This window comes from Pongo abelii, chromosome 1, assembly GCF_028885655.2.
Source record: "Pongo abelii isolate AG06213 chromosome 1, NHGRI_mPonAbe1-v2.0_pri, whole genome shotgun sequence".
NCBI lineage: Eukaryota > Metazoa > Chordata > Mammalia > Primates > Hominidae > Pongo > Pongo abelii.
In genome coordinates this window covers 146,635,828-146,654,476 of record NC_071985.2, presented here as the reverse complement: position 1 = coordinate 146,654,476, position 18,649 = coordinate 146,635,828, and the positions used below count along the sequence as shown (strand labels likewise).

General features: G+C 36.0%; 1 protein-coding gene across 7 annotated transcripts in view; it reads right to left on the bottom strand.

Annotated features, from left to right (window-relative positions):
- Nucleotides 1-11,203: 11,203 nt before the first annotated feature.
- The window catches only part of ODF2L (outer dense fiber of sperm tails 2 like), a 74,727-nt gene continuing 67,281 nt past the window's right edge, over nucleotides 11,204-18,649 (bottom strand). For all 7 annotated transcript variants that reach the window (XR_010135550.1, XR_010135536.1, XR_010135538.1 and 4 more), the window contains one exon: nucleotides 11,204-11,274. The gene's annotated coding sequence lies outside the window, so the exon portion shown is untranslated. The remainder of the gene's footprint in view (nucleotides 11,275-18,649) is intronic.

Genomic DNA, 18,649 nt, shown 5'->3' with positions numbered 1-18,649 from the left:
AATCCATATTGAGTTAATCTAGAGCCTTAAAAGTAAGCCCAAACCCTTTACTCCCAACTTCACCCTGTTGGCTCAGTCCAATGTTCTCCTTTTCAATTATGATCAGCAGCCCCAGGCATCCTTCCTACTCCTACCAGCTCCACTGGATACCCAGCATCTCACCTGGTCTCAACCACCACTCATGCCTCTGCTCTGTCCTTTAACCTCAAAGAAACATATCCTGGCATTTAAAAATACGGGCAGAGGAAGATGAGGAAAGGAAAAGAAAAGAGAGAGTTTCAAGAAGGATGGCATGGTCAACAATGACAAATGTAGTATGAGATAAAGAGAATGGTTGAAATGTCTAATTTATTGAGACCTACTGTGCTCCAAGCTCAAAGGAGATGTAAAGGGGAGAGAAATCAACAAGGTAGAGGAGGCTCTTTCCCTCTACCTTGCATCCTACTATGCGGCCTTGCATTCTACCATGCTATACGTGCTGCAGACAATCAATGAGTAAATAACCAAAGTAATTAATTACAGCTCACAAAGAGTGCCACAAAGGAAAGGAGGCAGGGAGATAAGATGACGATGATGATGCCGATAGTAGTAAGAAGTTACCCATAGTTAGTCCGAAATAGCTACTATATGTCAAGCCTTGTTCTAAATGCTACCAGTATGTAATCTTGTTTAATCCTTACAAGCACCCTAGAAAACAGAGATAATTATTTTCTCCTTTGTAGATGAGAAACTGAAGCACACAGAAGTTAAGTAACATCTTTCAATGGCTAGCTTTGTTTAATGAGCAACTCAGCTATAATTGTTAAGAATGAGAAAATCAAATCTTATGTGTCACAGAATAAAAGTTTATAAATAAACTTGTAATAATTTGAAAAATCCTTTTTAACAATTTTGAATCTTCAAGTCATATTAAATTAAGTAATAGATACTTATTAAATGTCTGGGCCATTTCTAAGTCAGTTAAAACACTGAAACACTAATTATTAAGCATAAATTTCAGTTTATACATTTTAATATATTTTTATGTGGTATGGAGAAGCTAAATATATTTGGGTTGGTAAATAAACATAAACATTTTGTTACGAGGAAACATGGTTCTAAAAATTATGAAATGGTTACCATTGACAAAATGTTGATATAAAACAGTTCAAAGTTGCTTACGTCCTAGGTTTTCATGATAAATTAAGGTTACTAGAGTTTTAGAAATCTAATTAATTTATGGTAATTAAAACAACTCCTTATGCAAGGAAAGTAAGACATGATTTTGGTAAGTGAAGCTTACGTGAAAGATGTGTTTTAGTTAAGGGAAACAAAAGGAGTTTTTGTCTTAAAATAGGATGATTAGTTGTCCCAAAATGAAAAAGAGAAAAGGTTGTGGAAAGTTTATGAAAGATGAATCTTGTGAAAAGAATTTTATGTGCAATTAAGCTGGCTAAAATTGGAAGGGAATTATAAGTTTTTTCTGAAAACAGCATTACTATCAAAATTACACTAGTACAAAATGAGAATTTGGTTTTCTCCTTTAAACAAGATTTTTCTGGGGCATAGGTTCTCAGGACCTCCTGAGACTATATCATGGGGAAAATTTTTTTAAGATTTTTCTGTAATATAATAAGAGATGGTAAAAGATTTTTTGTTCACCTTTTGAATAACTGCAAAAGGTGAGAATGGGAGGGGAGAGAAAGAGAAACAGATTTTCATGCTTCATGATGTCTTTTGTAGGTCTTTTAATTATTTGGAAAATTAGGTCTTCCCTCTATCAAAGAGTAAACGTTTTTGCTTTTTAAAACTTTTAATTATCAATTTGGCTAAATGATTGATTATTATTTCAGAGTGATCTGTGATCCTATTTTGATCAAGTATTTTAAACCTTTGACATATTTGACAGGCTTCCCAACATCAAATTTCAAAAGAAAAATTAAGTCTTTTTGACTTCAAACTAACCTTTGGATGCTACAGAGAGCCCTTGAAGCATTCAAAAGAGATATAATAAATAGGCTTATTTGATATGTTTAATTATATGGGAAGCATTGTCAAATAAGAAATGATGTTTAGCCTTTTTCTGAGTTATATTGTTTTCCAAAAATAGTATGAGATTTCTAAAATTCTGACATGTCATGGTATATGTTATCAGTCATGATACTATGGTTATTATGTTAAATTATTGTAGGCCACAGAAAAAATTAACTTTCTTGTCAATTATGTCTTTAATTATAGCCATTTTAAGTCTTGTTGTCTCTAGTTAATTGATTAATTCTGCTGCCTTTTCTGAAAGCTCTTTACAAGCAATTATAATCCTAAAGTGTTATGTCTTCAAGGAGGTTCATCGAAAGGATGGAAAGGACCCTGACAAACACTTTTAAATACAGGTTTCTGATTACTTTAGGATCATATCAGAACTCTAATGAAGAAACTGGTTTATAAAATTGCTTACCCAAGCAGACTAGAATTAATTAAATACCAAGGAAATATGTTTGCAGATTTTCATACTAAGTTTATAAGTACTGAAATTGTTAAGATATGCAATTCCAATAAACTCCATGGTCCAGGTCAAATTACCTATGATAACATATTTAACAAAGAGTGCTACACACCTGAATTAGGAAAACAAAACTGGAATTTAAGAGGCTATAAACCCAATGTTAAGCATGGACTCATGGAGCCTGGACTGCTTCCTGAGTCCCTGAAGCTTCATTATAAGCTTTCCACTCCACGACTCATCATGGAAGAGATACAATGATCCAAATTATGGGAAAAAACATTGGTGTGGTGACTATTCTAAATTTCTGTAACGGTTGATGATTAATTTTTGATTTGTCAAAGCCATAATCCTGATAAGATAACAAAAACTTCGGGTACATTTCTTCAATATGATGGGTCATTTATAAAGGGATTTCATTCAATTGCCATTTTCACTGCATGTTTTCTGGTTGTACAGAAGCTTTCCCATATAGGAAGGCTACAAGAGTAGCTAAAAAGTTATTAGGAAATGTGTTTCCCTCATGACATATTCCTGGAGAAAATTCCAGCAATAGATCTACTTGTTTCACTGGACAAGTTGTAAAACAGTTAAATAAGGTATTATGGATACAGACACATTAAGCAAAGAAAACTGAATCAACTAGATTGCCTCAGTCAAAGATATTATAGATTGATTACAACCAAATCCACTTCCACTGGGAAACAAGTTGATCCCTTATGGAATAGTTACTGGAAGGCCTATTTCCCTAATAATAGAAACTCATGTATGTTCTGCTCCTAACCTCTGGTATGACTAAATGCTGCAAGGCTTTAATGCCTTATGCCAAAGTGTATTTTTACCAGGTAAAAGAAACTTTTCATGATCCATCAACTTAAGACAATCAAACCCTTCATGATCCACATACAACCTGGAGACCGGGTTTTCTGGGAACGATATTAGAGGAAGACTGCCCTTGCCACCAACACTGCAGCAAAACATTGGGAAACTGAACGTTGGGCCTATAATCACACAACTCAGAGTGGCCCCTTCAGACTCTTGGAACTGTATACCTGTTGGAGACCTTAAGGTACAGCTAATCAGAGAAGTCTCTCCCCAGGAGCAGACAGCATCCTAGACATGGACAACTTTCCCAAGATCATGGATCAAGAATTCTCTGCCATCAGAAAACTTTCACCTCTCTTAATTTTTTCCTTTTCCTTGCTTATGCCTCTATGAACAATATAATTGGGAAAGGGGCCTTGTGTGCACCGATGGGGTATGCTTTTATTTGTGGAGGATTTTGCAGCCAACTTTATACCTGAGTAACTTATGCCTTGATGGATAGAAGATGAAGGGCCAATATAGGCTAGAAATTTTAATAGTACCTTTGTTGCTCCATCATCAGTCAGAAACAGCATTTTTTCACTCCTCTTAACCTACATCTTAGGTTAAAAGAACATTGCCAGGAAGTCTTCACTCTTCTGGATGGGCATCATTTCTTAGGTCTCTTTTCCCATGGCCTGAAATAAATATAAATGAGGCAATGCTTACAAATGTATCACTCATTATAGGCTCTACAGCAGGTTCAACTGCAAAGGCTATGGTTGCACAACAGACTTCTTTAAATTCTCTTGCTAAAGTTTTATTAGATAATAAAATTGCTCTAGATTAACTAAGAAAAGAGAGGAATCTGTGCAGTTTTTGACACTTCTTATTACACATAGATGAATACATCAGGTATTATACAGACTCAGTCACAGGGGATTAACCAACAAGCTGCTTAGTTAAAATAGGTAGATTCCTCATCTGGTTCATTCTTTGATCTATTTGATTTTGATTGGTTTTGTTCATGGGAAACCTGGCTAAGAAGCATACTCCAAACTCTTGGTATTATCCTTTTGATAGCCATAATAGTAGTCTCCCTGATGTGCCGTATTCTCTCAAAAGTTTTAAATGTGTACATGCAGCCATCTGTAGAATGCCAAATGGTCCCTCTTCAGCTACAACAACAAAAACCCAAAGACATGTGATCATGAGGACACTACTGTAACCTATGATTGACTTGTTGAGACTAGAACCCCAAAATGATGGTAACTAAGAATAGCAATAAAGCTCTAAGTTTTGGTCATGCTCTCATCTAACATTTGTTAAACAGAATTATGAGAGGCCACTGTTTTGAACTGAACTCATGCGCTAGGCCCTAACAGACTACACTAACCCAACTTGGAGTCACTTATGCTATGTTCCACATAATCAAACCAAAGCCTTAAAGAAGCAAACAGATCTCAAAACAGATGGGAGCTGAGACCAAATAAGACTTGTTCATTTACAATAATGACAGAAGGTGACATTATGCTTAAAGTTTGTGGTATAATTGAGAGGTTGAAGGGGTCATTGTTAAATTCAGTTTGGCCTAAAGCTGTCTCCCTATGTATTTTAACTTTTGCCTAAAGGTTTCTCCATGCATAGTGAACTATAACCGAACTTGATATGTAAACAGACTGTAACCTACTCTTGTAACAAGTAGCCAATCACAGGCAGCAAACTGTTCAAACCAGGTTCAAATAAGGCAAACACCCAGCTGTAACCAATCCAACTGTTTCAGTACCTCACTTCCATTTTTTGAATGTCACATTCCTTTTTCCGTCCATAAAATGATCTGACCATGCTGCAGCACCAGAATTGCTCCGAACCTATTTTGGTTCTGAGGGCTGTGTGATGTGCAAATCATTCTTTGCTCAATTAAACTCCATTAAATTTAATTTGTCTAAAGTTTTTCTTATAACAACTGAATGAGATCATGAATTCTGACAGATATGAAATTCCACTGGTGTAAAACATTAGTAAACATGTTTAATGAAACTCATGAAGAAAAAACATGTTCATTCCAAAACACTGGCCCACATCCTAAATATTGTAAAATTCGATCTCCTTTGAGAAACTCTAAATGGTTGTGTTTCTCTTCATTAATAATAAAGATAAGAAGGACAATCTACATTGCACTGGATGGGTTACTTGCATCACTCAAAATGAGTTTAACAATTTACTCAGTTTTGAAAAGTAAATTCAGTCTTCTTATAAAAGGCTAAAACTTGTTGACCTATGGGTAATCATAAAAGAAAATTTTCTTAAAAGAAATGTAAGCTCTACTGGGCTGAAAAGACTATGTACTCTGAATTAAAGGAAGACTGTATTATGGTTAGAAAAAATGTAGAACTAAGTACGTTATACTAAAATACCTAAAGTTTATATATGGCAGGCCAGGCATGGTGGCTTATGCCTGTAAATCCCAGAACTTTGGGAAGCTAAGGTAGGAGGACTGGTTGAGGCCAGGAGTTCAAGACCAGCCTGGAAAACACAGAGAGATGTCTCTACAAAAATTAAAAAAAAAAATTACCTGGGCATGGTAGCATTTGCTCACAGACCTAGCTACTTGAGAGGCTGAGAGGGGAGAACAGCTTGAGCCCAGAAGTCCAAGGCTGCAGTGAGCTATGATCATGCTACTGCACCCCAGCCTAGGTGACAGTGAGAGACTCTGTCTCTAAAAAATTAAAATAAAAATTATGTAAGACAGCAATTACAGTATTCTTCTGATTATCTAAGAACTTGCTATTTTAATCTAGATGTTTTAGATTTAATCTATTTCATTGATCAAACCACTCTTGAATGATCACAAATCACTATGTTTTTACCACATTGCCAATCTGAAATATGAACAAACAAGACTGGCTGAGAATTGGGTAGAACAATTATGAAGAAACCGTATGAAAAGGTGAAAAAAGAAAGCAGCAAGAAGCTCCAGTAAAACAGGACACATTTTTCTAACAATGTTATTATATATTTAATACATGTTTCTCATGATGAGATGCTTAAAGGCCTAAAAGTTACTTGGGAGTTTTGCATTACAAAATACCACAATTGATCCTGTTGCTAGATTTCTGCATTACAATTAAATCTAAGAGAAGAAAGTTGGTTTCTATTAAGTGTTAGGTTTTGTAATGTATTGTTGTAAAAGAGGAAAAAATAGGAGTTAATTTAGAAAAATTCTGGGTATATATTACCAGAGTTTGTCACTCAATTTGAAATCAGAATGGAAACTAAGGTAGAAGACAACAACACATGACTGACTTAAAAAAGACATGACTTGTGTAGATTTCTTATTGGGCTTAATTAAATTGACTGAAGTTGGCTTTCAAAAGCTTTTGTTTAACAGTGGTTTTTCAAATAAAATAACAACAAAAAATACATTCTTATTTCCATGTTTTGACAAATGTATCAGTTAGGGTTTCCTTCAGCTGCAAGCAACAGAAAAACCAACCAAGAGTAGACTGTATGATTAAGGGACTAACTTTTTTATGTTTAAAAATTTCTGATATGAGGCTGTTGAGGACTGGTACATGACTCCACGATATCATCAAGAACCCAGAGTCCTTTTAGTTTTTTGTTCCACCATTCTTGGCTTGTGGCTTTTTCTACATGGTCACAAAATAGCTGCTCTACCACCTCAAGGCTCATCTATATATAAAGCAGGGGCTTCTTAGTTTATCTCTTTAAAAACGATGTTTCAAAGTTTCATAACAACTGTTTTCATCTTACTGGTCGAGAATTGGGTCACATGGTTACTTCTAATGGAAAGATGGTTGGAAATCTAAATGTTTTAGTTTTCAAGTCATGATGAAGGAAAAGACAAGAATGAAAGATTGTGAATGGCCTTTGAGTAGCTAGGCTACTGTGTCTGCTTCTGTGGGCAAGGGGATAAGGATGTTTATAGAAAATATTAATATGTGATTGAAATCCTTTCCAAATTACAAGAAGAGAATTTGTTTAGCAAATACTGACAATATGTGTTATTGTCTGGCCTTATTAAGGCATATCTAAATCATTTAGTGAGTCCATGTAAAAGTCATTTTCTTACCACTCAGATGGTTTCTCTAAATTGCTGTGCTCCTGCTATGATTTGACCTTCGGCTGAGATGCTTTTCCAAATGCTTTTAGCTAAGCCCTGCATACATCTAGACACTCAAGCTTCAGGACAGTACAGATTTCAGCCGCATTACTCCTTTTCCAAGCTACAGCAGAAAAACCAAAACAAATATTGCAGATTTGTCCAGTTCTCTTAAGTATCAGCTAGGGAAGCAGGAAAAGTCCTCTCTATTATGTGGTGATTCTCCATATTAGAATCACCTAGGAATCTTTTAAGATATGCTGATACCCTAATATTTTTAAGGAGCTCTCTCTAGATGATTCTAGCATGCAGCTAATGTGGAAAACTAGGCATTTGGAGAAAGAAGAGAAAAAGCTGGAAATAGCATGTAAAACCTTGAGCATGTTATTGAACCTCTTTAAACTCACTTCTCTCATTGTTACTTACATGAATTAATCCAAATAAGTTTAGTTCTCTGTTTGGCTTACAGTAAACTCTTGATAAATATTAGTCATTATTAATATTGTTTTATCAAAGTTCATATTTTTTCATCATCTTTTTGTGAGTAAATGGGGTTTCTCCAGGAAGCAAAAATATATAAGACCATAGATCTTGAAGGTAGAGCTTGAAGACAGCAAAATTTGGCATTCAAATCCCAGCTTGACCACTTAGTAGTTAATCTGACATTGAGCAGGCAAGCATTTGATCTGAGTCTCGGTTTTCTCATCTATTAAATGGGAGTGATACTTACCTCTCAGGTTGTGAAGACTGAAAGATACTATGTATGCTAAAGGATAATTTTCAAAAAAGTAAAATTATGACCCTTCTACAGTTATAAAAGAAACATATGTCAAAGATTTTATTTCAACTCTTTAATTACTGAGGGAACCACTAATATAGTAAGATCTGTTCAAATGAGAATTTGACTTACAGAGCTTTATAATCAACCAGTCAAAATTTGTTTGCTTTGGTATGAATAAGAATTTGCTGCATTGTCAGCAGTTTTCAACAATTTAACAGCTACCTCTGCAAAGGTGCAAAATAACCCAGTCAATAGAAAGTCAAGGTGTGAATTCTTGGAATCAGATAATCCAGGACTCCACTATAATGCCCAGCACTCCACTGAAAGACACCAGTGATCCTCTTTGCCCATTTCTGAGTCCTGACAAGTATATAAAGCAAAAGGCAGAGTGTACTTGCCATGGAGTCAGTGATGATTACGTGGTGGTTGCATTCATTATCCTTGAATAACATGATTATTTACCTAGAAAATCCAAACAAATCAACTAAATAAATGTATTATGACAGATAGGACATACAATCATTAAAATTTATCATTACTGTGACTCTTGAGTTCATGCTTCACATTCTTCCCTTCACTGTAAACATACTAATAATAACATTTTTTAAAAAATATAAAGAAAAGTCATAGCCATATTCAAAAGCAGGATAATAGATCACCTGCAGCACGATGCCAGAACTGAAGCCTCAGGCAGTGTAGGCAGCCAAGAGTTGGACTCACGTGGGGTGACACAGCAAAGCGTTCTTCCTAAAGCTGGAAGCAAGGACAGTGTTCCCTTTGCCAGATCAGTGACTGGATCTCTAATATCCCCAAACACACCAAGCGACAGGAGTCCAAGCCACCAACTAAGGCCATGCCCTGGTCTAGAGATGGTGGGGGGAGAGTTGGTGAAGGCAACCAAAAAACTGATATCCAAGGAGTCTTGAAGAGGAGGGAGATGAAAACTCCCACACAAGCTGAACCTGCAAACTAAAGCTTCAAAGAAAAGGAGAAAAATTAACCCTAAGAAAGAGCAAATAAACTTATCCAGGGCATTAATAGTTAACAGAAGATGATGCAGAATTGTGGAAAAATAATGACATGGAAAACACGGTAAAAGAAGGGAAACATTTCAAGGGAAGGTAAATATCTTGAAGACTGATTTGCTCATTCATGATTAGCTCTCAGCTCCAGTTCCACCCTATGCTTTCCCCCTATTGCAGGGAAGCAGAATCTGCATGCACCAGAGTCTTTTCCAAACCTTCCTTTCAGCTGTCTCTCAAAGAGAATTTGGCATTCTGGGAAGCAATGGGAGGCATTGGAAAAAACTGGAAATGAGGAGGATTTCTTCTCTTCTTGAAGTAGCTCTGATAAACATGGTGGCAGCAGTAAAAGCAGCAGGCAAGCCTGAGCCCTGGACATCTGCTCAGGCAACATGGTTCAGACAGTAGATGCAGTAGCAGGTACCCCAACAGTCTCAGTGGGACAGTTTCCCTAGGCTGCAACAGGGACAGCAGCTGATATCTTTTGGATCCTGGATACCTGTAGCATCAGCAAGAGCTCTAATTCCCTGCTTCCTGTAAAGCAGCTGCAGTGGGGTTCCAGCGGCATCAGGGGCACAATGACTGTTGGCTCTGGGTAGCAGCATCTTCCTTTCTGCTTCTCCTGCACTAGTATAGTGGTGACTTCTGGAAGTTACTATCTCTAGGTAACAGATCTTCCCTCTTTTGCTCCTCCAGCCCTTCCAACATGTTTGCAGCCAGTTTTCTGTCCTACATTCTATCTGTTGATTCTGATTGCCTGAGGAGGCACTGACAGAGTTGGCTATGCCTGCAGAATAAGGATGACAGATGTGTTGAAAAATCAGAGAAGCTATGATAGTTAAAGAACTATAATGCCAGCAGGAATTGATCTGTCGTGCTAAAAACAAACAAACAAAAACATTACAAATGTATCTGCGTGTCTATAGACAGAAGGCTAGAAATGACTTGCTCTGGTTATGATTACAGATAATTTTTATTAGGTGAGAACTTCACAAATGCTAGAACTAGCCTATGTAAGCTCAAATCCCAGCTATCCCAACTTCTATCAGTATAGCATTGGGCAGATTTCTTAATCAGCCTCTGCCTCTTTTTCTCTAAATGCAAAGTGGTTGAAATAATATCTCAAAAAGTTATGGAAAAAAAGTGAGTCAATAAATTTTTTAAAATGGAGAAGAGAGACTGGTTCATGGTACTCTACAAGCGGTTTTCTAAAATGTTTTTCTTTATCCAGATCTTTACTGGTTAAAAAAAAAAAGAAGAATGAGGATAATAATTTTTTAACCAACAAATAAATAAAATGTTTGTATTTACTTTCCAATTTTAATAAAGGATATATATTACTACTGACCAGAAAATGTCATATATAAAAAAATAAACATGGCATTCCATAAAAAATGAACATAAATTATCTTAAAATTATTGCCAAATTTGTGATTTCTACAGTATTACAGGGTTGCAAAGCTTCTTGGAAGATAAACTAGACTCCTCTAACTTTTAGCAAGTCTATTCCTCTACTTTCTTCATATCAATAGCCAACATCCTGTCATGAAAATATTCATCTGGCTTCACCTAAGTCCTTCTGAATATACCTTTTCCTCCTCTCACACAGTTTTCAAATTGTATTTAGAACATTCGATCAACATCTTACATGTAACAATATTCTCTGTATTTAAACATTATGCTGTGCCTTTTCCTATTTATTGCCAGGTGAAATAGATTTTTCTATAGTTATTCACAAAAATCTCAAAGTAAAAATGAAATGAACTGATAAACTCATGTTATGTTAGGAAGAATACTTGTTTCAAATTGTAGGGGCTGCCATGGAGGGTGGAGTGGCTTTCCTGATTGATAAATGTACAGCTTGGCCCCTTCTTTGGGATCCTCCTTTCTGCAGAGAGTTCCAGTTTTCGTGTTCTCTCTCCTGAGGGACAGTGGAGGCCTAGGGGTAAGCTGGCTTCATTCAGGAAGGACACGTTAACAGGCTTGTTCAAGCGGATTTTTCAGCAGTAAACCCTTTATTTTGATTTCTGTGTTTTATTCCTGCATCTTTCACTCTCAATTTGTCCTAAAATCAGGTAGGGGAGAAAAGATAAATAGTGAAAAGATGAATAGTGATCCCCTCAAACTACAGCATGTTAACTCAGGCGTATTATCTTAATTTCCATTTAAACCAAGGGCTCTTACCTGAGGTCCACAAATGCATGCATAAACATGGATGGGAAAAGTAAATCACATCTTTATTTTTTCTAAACTTCTTTTTTTTTTTTTTTGAGACGGAGTGTCACTCTGTTGCCAAGGCTGGAGTGCAGTTGTTCAATCTTGGCTCACTGCAACCTCTGCCTCCCAGGTTCAAGCGATTCTCCTGCCTCAGCCTGCCAAGTAGGTGGGATTACAGGCGCCCAGCACTATGCCTGGCTAATTTTTGTATTTTCAGTAGAGATGGGGTTTCAACATGTTGACAAGGCTGGTCTCAAACTCCTGACCTCAAGTGATCCGCCTGCCTCAGCCTCCCAAAGTGCTGAGATTACAGGCATGAGCCACCACGCCCAGCCTATTTTCATTAAACTTCTAACTGACATTTAGCCTTTCCTTTCATTATGAATGCAGACAGCAAATCACCATTGTAGGAGCAGAACAAGTCACCTTGTCACCAATAGTAACCACAGATATTTTAATCTCTTATTACTGTTATTGGAGATATCTCCAAATATCATTTACTTTCATCACTACTTTGAAATTATCATCCTTACTAGACTTGCCATTAAATTGCACATGACTGCAGCCTTCCTGTCTTAGATTCCTGTGTGAGGTAGCTGGCCAGCCATCTGAAACTGCCTCTTATTGGTGCTTAACATCCATGAAGTCACTTATTCTCAATTGGTGACCCAGACATCTACATTGCCTTCCAGTAAGTGAGCTACTTTCATCGCTAGAGTTTTGCAAGACTGGACTACTTTCAAATGAGAACTCTTAACTCTCAATAAGAACATGCAACCTCATGTAACTCAAATAAGTGCAGGAGCTGCATGCAGACATGGCAAGTTCAAAGGCATCTGACTGTTTTCAGATCACTGCAGAAGTGTGAAGTAGCTTCCTATTATTGCTAACAGATACATATCACACAGTGTTGTAAGATCTTGAGTAGCAGAATTCTTTTGTTTTTCTCTTGTGATCCCTTTTTGTACACTGGGTGTATTAAGAAGTAAAAGCATGTATAATCAATATACCATACCAGTGGTACATTACTGCATTATTTTTCTATGAAAATACCACACATTTTAAAAATAAATTCAAGAAAACCATCTACAATCCCAGAAATGAGGACTATTATTTCTAGGAAGACACAGAAAGCCACATGACTCTAATGCTGGAGAGAGTGCTAAGCCAAGATACAAAACTCTGTCAATTTCCTTCAAAAAAAGAGAGCTCTACAAAGACCTGGAAACTATTCAGAACGTTTTCTAAAGTGACGTCAATTTTGATGGTATCAAAGTTAAAGCATCGTTGTGATGCTGTAGCGCCCTTAAGCTCCACTGGCTCTGTCTTCTTCTAGAGCTATACCTTATCCAGTGGCATGATCTAAATAGCACCTCTATATTTTTATCTCAGTCTGATGGCTCCCTTTAGCATGACAAGATTTCACAGCCAATGAAGCTTGATTTTGAAAGCCTGTATAAATTAGCCTGCACTATGAATCTCTGAGAAATTGATGACAGCTCCTCAATGTATTTCTCTAGCCCTGACCCCTCTTATAGGCAATGTAGTCAAATACCCAGCTGAGTTCTCTGATTACAATCTTCACATGAAAATATCAGATATTTCAAAACCAACAAAAGCTTTTGTCTCCCAAATACACTCCCACGCAGTCTTTGCTCAACTTATAAACGCATGTTCATCTACCCAGTTGCTTAAATCAGAATGGTGGGAGTTATTTTTTCTTGAGTCTGCTTTTTCCCTCACTGCCTTTCCAGATGCAAATTTCCAAAGCATTATCAGGTTCTACTGTTTCTACTTCCAAAATATAGTGCAAATCTGTCCACATGATTGCACTTCCACTGCCATCACACTGACCCAAACTATAGTCATTCTTGACTGACTCTGACATATTCATTCATTCACTTAACACACACTCACTCATACAGTTTCTATATATGCTAAGCACAACTGCCCCCTAGTTGTTCTCCATCCTCTTGCCCTATTATCTATCCTGCACCCAGCAGCCTCACAGATTGTTGTCAATACACAAATCATGATGTTGCCCTGCTTAGAACTCTCCAGTGGCTTTCATTGAACCTCCTACTGTGTCCTACAAAGCCTGGCCCTGCCTACTTTGTTTCTAGCAACAAGAAGCCACCTTCAAGGAACCAGGCCCTCATCTTATTCGCCTTCATTCACTGTGGTTCAGCCATAATGGCCTTTCTTCAATTGCTTAAGCAAGCTAAGAATTCCCACCTCCTAGCCTCTGCACTCTCTGCATGCTCTGCTTAGAATGACCTTTACATTTCTGGCCTCTTCCAAGCATTCAGATTTCAGTAACAATGTTCCCTCCTAGCATAAGTCACTCTCTGCAAAATCCAGCCATCTTCATCCTGAGTCTACCATTTAATGGTTTTATTTCCTTCCCAATGATCAGCCCTATATAAAACTGTCTTATTTGTTTACTCGTTCAATTATTTGCCTCCCACGCCACAGTAGCAATTCCATGAAAGCTGGGATATTTTCTGACTCATATAAAGAACACTATCTAGATCACATATTCAATGAGTCAGTAAATAGCACCTAAACATTAAGAAGGCCAAAAAAGTTTTAATAGCAAACATATGAGGTCATATATTTCAATATGAAAAAAGTTACCAATAAATATATAGGATATATCCATTTCCTATACCAAAATGTGTTATTAAAGAACTATAAAATATTTTTAAATTGAGTATTTTTAAAGCACACCGTTTAAGATACTATAATCAATCCATTTGTTTCTTAGTTCTCTATTGCTAAGTAATAAATCACCCTAAAATTTAGTGGCTTAAAACAAACATTTACTATTGAGGGTTAGGAATCTGAAAGGGGCACCACTAGGTGGCTTTGTCTCAGGGTCTCTTGTGAGATGGCCAACATCTGAAGGGACCACAGAGTCAGCTTCCAAGCTCCTGTTGGCAGGAGGCTCCGGTTTTGTAAGATGTGGACCTTTCCATAGAGCTGCTCACATAACATGGTAGCTGACTTCCCCAGAGCAAAGAATCAGAGAGAGAGCACCCCAGCATATTTAACCTTTTATAACTTCAGAAGCAACAACCCTCACTTCTGCCACTTCCTATTGGTCACAAAAACTGACCCTGGTAGAGAGTGGAAGAGGAACTACACAAGGCGGAGAAGGAGGTGGGGATCATTGTGGGCCGTCTTAGACACTGTTCATCACTATTTGGAATATGAAGACCACTGTCATGCTTATTGCCAAATTTTTTTCCTGAGTCAGTAACTCATGCAGCCAAGAATAATAGAAACCCAGCAAATGGTCATTTAAACAAGGAAGAGGTGTGTATATTTTATGCCATAACAAGTCCCGAGTAGGAGGTCCACAGTTAGTATAGTAGGTCAAGAGCACCTTCAAAGACTCTTCTGGCTTCTCAGCTCCACCACCTGGGGTGAATGAAGCAGCACTTCCAGAGCATACTAGAAAGAGACAGTGTGGTATCAGTGACTTTCTCTTTACATCTCATTGGCCAGAACCTTGTCAAGCAACTTTTATCTGTAAGGCAAACTGGGGAACTTTTAGATATTCCAACCTCTATAATAGATGAAAGCAGGCAAAACAAGGAAAACAGGTGTTGACTGAGGGCAGAGTATGTGTCACGTTTCCTAAGTTCAGCTTTTGAACACCACATTTTTGGGAGGGTGGATCATAATACAATCATTTATTGGAGCTACACTGTAACACAAGAGAAGTACAGGGCCCTGTACATAGCAGGTCCTTATTATTTCTTGAATGAATGTATTATATACTAGTGTTTAATATATCTTATAAGCATTAGCCTTATACAAGCATTTCCTAAAATGACTTTGTATTGTGTTTGTATTAATTGGGAAAAGCAGATTTTCCATTACTATGAAATGAAAACAGTAAAAAGTACAATAATTCTACGTGCCTTACTTTTTCTTAATTTCTAGATTTGTGTTCCAGGTTTTGATCTGCGCAGGAAACACTGAGCCCATTTACACTTCAGCTCTGTGATTCCTCTGCTTCCCCCTGTGCCCCCAAACCCTCTCCTCCTATCCTACAGCCCTGCCTCACACACAAATTCTTTTTCCATCATTGTTCTTCTTGGTTCAGAATTTGCTTTTTTAAAATAAGATAAAAAATACAAAGTGATAGGGCAAGTTGATTACATATATTCCCTCTGGAAAAAAAAACTGATGTTATAAGAAACTAACTTTGTAAAAGGGACAACCCAAAAAACAAATTGCATTCTGAAAATACCAGGAAATGCCAACGTAGCATTTTTGTACTTCAAAAAAAAGTCTTCAACTTTTATGCCAAAATAGACTTCAAAATTGAAGCTGTTAAAAATACACACTTAATTTAGTAGCTTTTAATTCACAGGGCTTTTTCATGGGTGGAGTTGCTAAGTGGTGAGTTGATTTTTGCCACAGAGGAGAAGACTGCCTCCATAAAATCAGACTTTTACTAAGAATAGACTTGTGGGCCACAGGATAATTAAAAAGTGCTTGGCATAATTGAAGTTCTGGTGAGGAAATGATTAAAGTCATGGTTTGCATGTTGGGTGTATACAAACTACTTTAAAACTTGGATATTGGAATGTGTAGCCTTCAAAGGATTATATTAAGATGAATAACATTTAAAATACCATTGATAAACTATATTTTTCATTTTTAAATAGAACTAGGATCACTAAAATTACATATTGAAATTATATATTGATTTGACATGAATAGTGAAAGTTGCTATATCTATTAGAAATATAGAAAAGCATGTTTTTAAAAGTGTAGCTTATGTTCTTACTCAAAACAATGAAAAAAAGTTTACTTGGCCATTTTAGCAATGATAAGACAATCTTAGTGTTGCTAAAATTAAGAGATTCAAACATTTTCAATATTATTCAGTATCTCTAGGTTAATGAGTTATCAAAATTTAAAGGTATTGATACTTAGTTCTTGTTACTTGTAAGAGAACCAGATACTGTTTCTCCCCTGGGCTAAGTTATTTAAAGTTAAAGAATTAGGCCTTCTTTAAAGGTTAAGCAATATGATTAAGCAACAATCAATAGTGCTTAATTTGGAGAATGGGATCTGGGATGAGAAGCAGCTGAAGTAATATTTTCACATCATATTCTTTGGTATCGTTTGAATTTATTTTTAATTTAAAAATTACTACTTTTGTAATTAAATTGTTAATGATAAACTGAAGTTGAAAACTTTATAAGATCAAAATCCCTGAAGAAACAAAAACATAAAGCATGAAAAATAATTGCCTTTATTGAAACTTGAAAAGTAGCCTTATATGTGATATGAATAAATAAGTTTCAAAAGAGTAAGATCCAATCCTAAGATTTTATTAAGCCCAAATTGAAAAACTTTTAGATTACATATTATTTTTTGCTGTAGTTTTTTTAGAAAAAAATCTATCCTAATAAATCAGGAAACCCCAAATCCCTCTTCATTAAATACCAATGACTCTTGAGTATTTGGAAGGAAATACTGCCTTCTTTAGCTCTTTCGCAATAATTCTGAAGTAACATTAACATGCTTTTTTAACAGTCAAGTTCCCGGTATAAATGTGCATCCCTTCTTACGATTTACAGGGGATGTTTTAATTTGTCAATGAAAGAAATTTATAATAAATAACATAAATTTCAAATTTGGCTAATACTTTCTACAACCCCTTAAATGATTTAGGGTTTGTTTGGAATTTTTTTGTATGATTAACTTAGAGCCTCATCTAATTTCAAAGCTATTATGATTATGAGAAACTAGTGTATGCACTTGTTTAGAACTGTAAAGGCTGACAGTGTTTTGAGTCTGTCCTAAATATGATTTTAAAATATGATAAATATTTACATCATTATGTAAATAATATAGACACTGGAAATAAAATTAATTTAACACATGAGCAACAATGCAGTAACAAAGAACACAGAAAAATTCTGTGACTTGTTAAATTGAACATCACATTCCTTCCCCAATAAACACACACAAATACATTGGAAAATAATTAGACAACGCATAAGTTAAAATCAGACCAAAAATATAAGCAAAATAATAATTTTCTTTTTCCTAAGAAAAAAAAAAAAGGAATCTGAAACAAAATTGGTCTCCCTCGACCCCACTTTTTCCTCTTGTATTTTAGTTGAGATCAGGTACCACAAACTGGTACCTGATCAGCAATCTGTGCATCCCTCCCAACAAAAGCCAATGAGTCACCAAGTCATGTGGATTTCATGTTATCAGATTTCATGACTTTATCCCCTTTTCGCTATTCCTACCATTGCTACCCTCATTGTTGTTTACTAGACTATGACACAGTCTCCTATTGGGTCTCCCAGCCTCCAATGTTCCTTCTCCCTCTTCACTCATTCTTATCCCCCCCAACAACATAGTGATATTTCATGGTCACCAGAGTTATCTACATAGATGAAAATTTGACCACATATGTCCCTGTTTGGACAGAATTCTAGAAAAGATGGTGTCAGGCAAATTTTCTCTTTCAAAAATTCTACTTTGACAAGGAGAGAATAGACAGACAGTAAAATATCTGGATCTTAAGTCAGATGACTTAATGACATTGATCCAGTGATGATACTGTTTAAAGGGACCTCTGGGGTAAAAAAGGATCCAGGGAAACACGGCAAAAACACTTAGGCTACCCACAAAAGAAAAAGAATTTGAAGGCCTCAGACATTTCTTCTGTGGGTGTCAGAAGACGGGAAGTAACATCTACAGAGCTTTGAAGGAAACAGTTGTAACTCCAAGATTTTCTTCCCACTAAAGTTTCTGCTCAGGTTTCCACACATAAATGAAGGCAAGAAGGAAATCCTGAATATGAGAACCCTAAGTATATTCCAAATACAGATAATTAGTGAATAAAATGTTTAAAGCATATCCTAGAAAAATTAAAGGTAAAACAAAAATAACAATTGAGTGTTGATACCAAAAAGAACATGCAATCAGCTAACAATATAATTATAAATTTAAATGATTATTTTATACATGGTTACAACCTTAATTTTTATTATCATTTTTAATAACAATTTAGCACATTCATAGGGTATATAGTGATATTTCCGTACATATAATATATAGTGATCAGATCAGGGTAATTAGCATATTGATCATCTCAAACATTGATCACTTGTTTGTGTTGGGAACATTCAATATCCTTTTAACTATTTGAAAGTATATATTAATATTTATTTTTATAAAAA